The following is a 6,000-nucleotide window of genomic DNA, read 5'->3' as shown; positions in this document are numbered from 1 at the left end:
ACATGGCCCCATTCATTCTTTCCATTACATGTATCAGTCGTCCTGGTCCCTTTGCAGAAAAACAGCCCCAAAGCATGATGTTTCCACCCCCATGCTTCACAGTAGGTATGGTGTTCTTTGGATGCAACTCAGCATTCGTTGTCCTCCAAACACGATGATTTGAGTTTTTACCAAAAAGTTATATTTTGGTTTCATCTGACCATATGACATTCTCCCAATCTTCTTCTGGATCATCCAAATGCTCTCTAGCAAACTTCAGACAGGCCTGGACATGTACTGGCTTAAGCAGGGGGACCCATCTGGCACTGCAGGATTTCTTCAAACCAAGCTGCTTACCTATTGCAGATTCAGTCTTCCCAGCCAGGTGCAGGTCTACAATTTTGTTTCTGGTGTCCTTTGACAGCTCTTTGGTCTTGGCCATAGTGGAGTTTGGAGTGTGACTGTTTGAGGTTGTGGACAGGTGTCTTTTATACTGATAACAAGTTCAAACAGGTGTCATTAATACAGGTACCGAGTGGAGGACAGAGGAGCCTCTTAAAGAGGAAGTGTGAGAGCCAGAAATCTTGCTTGTTTGTAGGTGACCAAATAATTATTTTCCACCATAATTTGCAAATAAATTCATTAAAAATCCTACAATGTGATTTTCTGGAATCTTTTTCTAATTTTGTATGTTATAGTTGAAGTGTACCTATGATGAAAATTACAGGCCTCTCTCATCTTAAGTGGGAGAACTTGCACAATTGGTGGCTGGCTAAATACTTACATTTACATTACATTTAAGTCATTTAGCAGACGCTCTTATCCAGAGCGACTTACAAATTGGTGCATTCACCTTATGACATCCAGTGGGACAGTCACTTAACAATAGTGCATCTAAAACTTAGGGGGGGTGAGAGGGATTACTTATCCTATCCTAGGTATTCCTTAAAAGGTGGGGTTTCAGGTGTCTCCGGAAGGTGGTGATTGACTCCGCTGTCCTGGCGTCGTGAGGGAGTTTGTTCCACCATTGGGGGCCAGGGCAGCGAACAGTTTTGACTGGGCTGAGCGGGAGCTGTACTTCCTCAGTGGTAGGGAGGCGAGCAGGCCAGAGGTGGATGAACGCAGTGCCCTTGTTTGGGTGTAGGGCCTGATCAGAGCCTGGAGGTACTGAGGTGCCGTTCCCCTCACAGCTCCGTAGGCAAGCACCATGGTCTTGTAGCGGATGCGAGCTTCAACTGGAAGCCAGTGGAGAGAACGGAGGAGCGGGGTGACGTGAGAGAACTTGGGAAGGTTGAACACCAGACGGGCTGCGGCGTTCTGGATGAGTTGAAGGGGTTTAATGGCACAGGCAGGGAGCCCAGCCAACAGCGAGTTGCAGTAATCCAGACGGGAGATGACAAGTGCCTGGATTAGGACCTGCGCCGCTTCCTGTGTGAGGCAGGGTCGTACTCTGCGGATGTTGTAGAGCATGAACCTACAGGAACGGGCCACCGCCTTGATGTTGGTTGAGAACGACAGGGTGTTGTCCAGGATCACGCCAAGGTTCTTGGCGCTCTGGGAGGAGGACACAATGGAGTTGTCAACCGTGATGGCGAGATCATGGAACGGGCAGTCCTTCCCAGGGAGGAAGAGCAGCTCCGTCTTGCCGAGGTTCAGCTTGAGGTGGTGATCCGTCATCCACACTGATATGTCTGCCAGACATGCAGAGATGCGATTCGCCACCTGGTCATCAGAAGGGGGAAAGGAGAAGATTAATTGTGTGTCGTCTGCATAGCAATGATAAGAGAGACCATGTGAGGTTATGACAGAGCCAAGTGACTTGGTGTATAGCGAGAATAGGAGAGGGCCAAGAACAGAGCCCTGGGGGACACCAGTGGTGAGAGCGCGTGGTGAGGAGACAGATTCTCGCCACGCCACCTGGTAGGAGCGACCTGTCAGGTAGGACGCAATCCAAGCGTGGGCCGCGCCGGAGATGCCCAACTCGGAGAGGGTGGAGAGGAGGATCTGATGGTTCACAGTATCGAAGGCAGCCGACAGATCTAGAAGGATGAGAGCAGAGGAGAGAGAGTTAGCTTTAGCAGTGCGGAGCGCCTCCGTGATACAGAGGAGAGCAGTCTCAGTTGAATGACTAGTCTTGAAACCTGACTGATTTGGATCAAGAAGGTCATTCAGAGAGAGATAGCGGGAGAGCTGGCCAAGGACGGCACGTTCAAGAGTTTTGGAGAGAAAAGAAAGAAGGGATACTGGTCTGTAATTGTTGACATCGGAGGGATCGAGTGTAGGTTTTTTCAGAAGGGGTGCAACTCTCGCTCTCTTGAAGACGGAAGGGACGTAGCCAGCGGTCAGGGATGAGTTGATGAGCGAGGTGAGGTAAGGGAGAAGGTCTCCGGAAATGGTCTGGAGAAGAGAGGAGGGGATAGGGTCAAGCGGGCAGGTTGTTGGGCGGCCGGCCGTCACAAGACGCGAGATTTCATCTGGAGAGAGAGGGGAGAAAGAGGTCAGAGCACAGGGTAGGGCAGTGTGAGCAGACCCAGCGGTGTCGTTTGACTTAGCAAACGAGGATCGGATGTCGTCGACCTTCTTTTCAAAATGGTTGATGAAGTCATCTGCAGAGAGGGAGGAGGGGGGGAGGGGGCGGAGGATTCAGGAGGGAGGAGAAGGTGGCAAAGAGCTTCCTAGGGTTAGAGGCAGATGCTTGGAATTTAGCGTGGTAGAAAGTGGCTTTAGCAGCAGAGACAGAGGAGGAAAATGTAGAGAGGAGGGAGTGAAAGGATGCCAGGTCCGCAGGGAGGCGAGTTTTCCTCCATTTCCGCTCGGCTGCCCGGAGCCCTGTTCTGTGAGCTCGCAATGAGTCATCGAGCCACGGAGCGGGAGGGGAGGGCCGAGCCGGCCTGGAGGATAGGGGACATAGAGAGTCAAGGGATGCAGAGAGGGAGGAGAGGAGGGTTGAGGAGGCAGAATCAGGAGATAGGTGGGAGAAGGTTTGAGCGGAGGGAAGAGATGATAGGATGGAAGAGGAGAGAGTAGCGGGGGAGAGAGAGCGAAGGTTGGGACGGCGCGATACCATCCGAGTAGGGGCAGTGTGGGAGGTGTTGGATGAGAGCGAGAGGGAAAAGGATACAAGGCAGTGGTCGGAGACTTGGAGGGGAGTTGCAATGAGGTTAGTGGAGGAACAGCATCTAGTAAAGATGAGGTCGAGCGTATTGCCTGCCTTGTGAGTAGGGGGGAAGGTGAGAGGGTGAGGTCAAAAGAGGAGAGGAGTGGAAAGAAGGAGGCAGAGAGGAAAGAGTCAAAGGTAGACGTGGGGAGGTTAAAGTCGCCCAGAACTGTGAGAGGTGAGCCGTCCTCAGGAAAGGAGCTTATCAAGGCATCAAGCTCATTGATGAACTCTCCGAGGGAACCTGGAGGGCGATAAATGATAAGGATGTTAAGCTTGAAAGGGCTAGTAACTGTGACAGCATGGAATTCAAAGGAGGCGATAGACAGATGGGTAAGGGGAGAAAGAGAGAATGACCACTTGGGAGAGATGAGGATCCCGGTGCCACCACCCCGCTGACCAGACGCTCTCGGGGTGTGCGAGAACACGTGGGCGGACGAAGAGAGAGCAGTAGGAGTAGCAGTGTTGTCTGTGGTGATCCATGTTTCCGTCAGTGCCAAGAAGTCGAGGGACTGGAGGGAGGCATAGGCTGAGATGAACTCTGCCTTGTTGACCGCAGATTGGCAGTTCCAGAGGCTACCGGAGACCTGGAACTCCACGTGGGTCGTGCGCGCTGGGACCACCAGAGTAGGGTGGCCGCGGCCACGCGGTGAGGAGCGTTTGTATGGTCTGTGCAGAGAGGAGAGAACAGGGATAAACAGACACATAGTTGACAGGCTACAGAAGAGGCTACGCTAATGCAAAGGAGATTGGAATGACAAGTGGACTACACGTCTCGAATGTTCAGAAAGTTAAGCTACGTAGCAAGAATCTTATTGACTAAAATGATTAAAATGATACAGTACTGCTGAAGTAGGCCAGCTGGCAGTGGGTGCGTTGTTGACACTACACTAATCAAGTCGTTCCGTTGAGTGTAATAGTTTCTGCAGTGTTGCTATTCGGGGCTAGCTGGCTAGCTAGCAGTGTTGTTTACGTTACGTTGCGTTAAAAGAACGACAATAGCTGGCTAGCGAACCTAGAAAATCGCTCTAGACTACACAATTATCTTTGATACAAAGACGGCTATGTAGCTAGCTACGATCAAACAAATCAAACCGTTGTACTGTAATGAAATGAAGTGAAAATGTGATACTACCTGTGAATGCGACCGGGTAGTTGAGTTCTATACAGAAGACGTTGGCTAGCGTTGGCTAGCTAGCAGAGTCACCTACGTTAAGGACGACAAATAGCTGGCTAGCTAACCTCGGTAAATTAAGATAATCACTCTAAGACTACACACTCTAAACCTAAACAACACAATTATCTTGGATACGATGATACGAAGACAGCAAAGGCAGCTATGTAGCTAGCTAACACTACACTAATCAAGTCGTTCAGTTTTTTGCCAAACTGTACATGTACATATTATCGCGGCAAACCTGTACACCCGCACATTGACTCAGAACCGGTATCCCCTGTATATAGCCTCATTATTGTTATTTTATTGTGCTGCTTAAAAAAATATATATTGAGTTTAATTTAGCAAATATTTTCTTATCTTTATTTTCTTAACTGCACTGTTGGTTAAGGGCTTGTAAAGTAAGCATTTCAGGGTAAAGTCTAAACCTGTTGTATTTGGCGCATGTGACAAAAACATTTGATTTGATTTATAGAGATGGGAGAACCTTCCAGAAGGACAACCATCACTGCAGCACTCCACCAATCAGGCATTTATGGTAGTGGCCAGACGGAAGCCACTCCTCAGTATAAGGCACATGACAGCCCGCTTGGAATTTGCCAAAAGGCACCAGAAACAAGATTTTCTAGTCTGATGTAACCAAGATTGAACTCTTTGGCCTGAACTCCAAACATCACATCTGGAGGAAACCTGGTGCCATCCCTAAGGTGAAGCATGGTGGTGGCAGCATCATGCTGTGGGGATGTTTTGTCAGTGGCAGGGACTGGGAGACTAGTCAGGATCGAGGCAAAGATCAATGGCGCAAAGTACAGAAAGATCCTTGATAAAAACCTGCTCCAGAGCGCCCGGGAGCTCAGACTGGGGTGAGGGTTCACCATCCAGCAGGACAACAACCCTAAGCACATAGCCAAGATATTACAGGAGTGGTTTCTGGACAAGTCTCTGAATGTCATGGACTGGCCCAGCCAGTGCACGGACTGGAAAACCTTCGAACATCTCTGGAGAGACCTGAAAATAGCTGTGCAGTGACGCTCCCCATCCAACCTGACAGAGCTTGAGAGGATCTGTGGAGAAGAATGAGAGAAACTCCCCAAATACAGGTGTGCCAAGCTGTTAGTGTCATACCCATGAATACTCAAGGTTGTAATCGCTGCCAAAGGTGTTTCAACAAAGTACTGAGTAAAGGTTCTGAATACTTAAGTAAAAGTTAAGTCAGTTTTTGTATTTTTAATACATTTGCAAAAATTCTAAAAACCTGTTTTGCTTTGTCATTATGGGATATTCTGTGTAGATTGATGAGGAGAAAAAACTATTTAATCCATTTTGAATTCAAACTGTAAAAAGTCAAGGGGTATGAATACTTTCCGAACGCAATGTAGCTCTGGTCGGGCAGCTTCATCTTCTAGCAGGTTGAGGGACTAACTTACTTCCACTAGCTACTACTAGCATGTCTATAACCAGAAACAAAATGTAAATGTAAATGTAGGGCTAGCCAACTTTGTTCAGTTGTTGTTGAGTTTGTTCTATTGGCATGCTAACTTCAATATCAGTTATGTATCTTAGCTACCATTATAATTTGTATTGTCCTGTCACACTCACGGTATAATTAAGCAATAAGGCCAGAGGAGGTGTGGTATATAGCTAATATACCACAGCCAAGGGCTGTTCTTAAACACGATGCAACCCG

The sequence above is a fragment of the Oncorhynchus gorbuscha genome, linkage group LG02 (genome assembly GCF_021184085.1).
Source record: "Oncorhynchus gorbuscha isolate QuinsamMale2020 ecotype Even-year linkage group LG02, OgorEven_v1.0, whole genome shotgun sequence".
Lineage (NCBI taxonomy): Eukaryota > Metazoa > Chordata > Actinopteri > Salmoniformes > Salmonidae > Oncorhynchus > Oncorhynchus gorbuscha.
This window is presented reverse-complemented; position numbering follows the sequence as displayed.